A 2,018-nucleotide genomic window follows, 5' to 3' on the forward strand; every position below is an offset into this window, starting at 1 on the left:
GCTCTGAACGGAGCACGTTGCGAAGGAGTAGCATCGAGGACGGGGGGTCCAGTGCGACATTGGGGGGGCGTGTGAGACTGATTTTGCCCCCCCTACCCCCTGACCCCTTCGCCAGAATCTGTGACTTCATCGTTGCTAAGTCAATTTCTCGTCGGCGTTACAACGTTGCCGTTTAGGTGAGTCACATTCCACGAATTCCTTTTTCCTTCTCGCGTGTATATTTCTATACACGACCTTCGTCGTTATGTACTCTCGCTGTTCTCTCTCTTTCTCTCTCTTTCTCTCTCTCTCTCTCACCCTCTACTTCCACCGCTGATCGTTCTTTTTCACTCTTTTTTTTTTCCTTTTTTCTTCGAATGCAAATCATTTATATTTGCAAAACGAAACGAAACGCGGCATTGAAAGATCGTGAAAGAAATGAATGCCCCTCGGATCGGTACTAGAGGAAGAGAGGGAAGGGGGGAGGAGTGGGGACAAGCTTTTTGTACTCTGAGGTCGGGCGAACATTATGATAACGTACAATGTCGCGTCGGGATTCATTGTACGCTTAGTAACAGGCCGCGTTCACTTCCTGGCCTGGTCTCTCTCTCGTCCGCGTGGAGTAAGAAACAAACAGGCTCGAGCGGAGAGAATGGTTCTTCTTTAAGTGTTTTGTCTATACCACCCCCTCCCCCCCTCCGAAACCCCTTTTGTTTTCGTTCATCTGCCCTGCGCCGTGTGCCTCTCTGGTCGGACAGACCGGGAGGACCGGCGCGGATTTTTGTTCCTTCGCCGGAAAAAAGAGAGAAATTGGACGTTGATTCGCCACCGAAACACCGGCTGGCTCGAATTTCGTTTGTGTGAATACGCGTCGTAGTACGTATCCATGACTCGCACTCGACCTGAAAGTCGCGGACAAGGAAAGGTCGTTGATCCTGCTAATTACACCCCCGCGATTTCAGGGTGAAAATATTTTTATCTCCTCTTCTTTTTTTTTTTCACTTTTTCCTTTACGTTTTTTTCTTCTTTTTCGTCCAGTGTCGTTCTTTAACGGCGAAATTAATTGTACACGTGACAGTACGGGATCGGCGGGAGTTATTAATTAATAGTGTAACTCGTATTATCGCTGGATAACAGTACCGGTGTGTACACGTGTGATACTTCATCATCGTTACAAGGAAACCTATGTTACGCTTAGCCACACACGGTTTAACACGGTATCACGATTTTATGGGGGCCGGAATGCGTGTCATTACTTAACGTGATCATCTTCAACGTAGGTACACGCTGCGCTCAGGAATTACCCGGGCTAATTCGGTTCGCGAGTCTTTGAGCGAATCACGAATAAGCTCACGAACCAATTACACGATTTCGAACTATTCATGTCGCCGAAAGATTTGTACCGTGTAGAGGTGCATGGTTAACGTTGATTCCATTCAATTATTTCTTCGAACGAACGAATGGAACGTTGGTTTTTTTCTCTTTTTTTTACACGAAAGCTCTTTAGAGCCGATTGAATTTTTATTCAATCGTTTTCATCGTCATCCCCACCCTGTCCACTCTCCCCTCCACAGGAGGTATTCCCAGGTTTTTTTTTTGTGCGTTAACGGAGGAAACGAAGTTCAACGTCGAAACGAATATGGCGGCCGCGGCGAATTTATTTTTGTTAACGGTGCAATTACTTTCGAAATGATTGACGGCAAATAGTACGGCGCTGTTTGCGCGACCGCGTTCGTCAGATTATATATTTAGCGATTGTTTCGACGTTTTTTCCTCCCTCCCTCCCGCCGGCCGGTGTTTTTTATTTTATTTTTCTCTTTCAAATATAATTGATTGACAGCGTGCAACGCCGAAATTCAATTACCGTTGATACAACGCTCGAGTACCGTCGGACTTCTGATCAATACTCGAACACGATCGTTTTTCGGCCCCGTGTTTCACGCGTACGGACTCGTTCGAAATGAAACCTAGATTCGAGCGTTGTCGTTGCTCGTGTCACCTGCCCATCTTTTTCCCCCCCCCGTCGCGGTGTTGGCGGG

This window comes from Habropoda laboriosa, unplaced genomic scaffold (genome assembly GCF_001263275.1).
Source record: "Habropoda laboriosa isolate 0110345459 unplaced genomic scaffold, ASM126327v1 scaffold90, whole genome shotgun sequence".
Lineage (NCBI taxonomy): Eukaryota > Metazoa > Arthropoda > Insecta > Hymenoptera > Apidae > Habropoda > Habropoda laboriosa.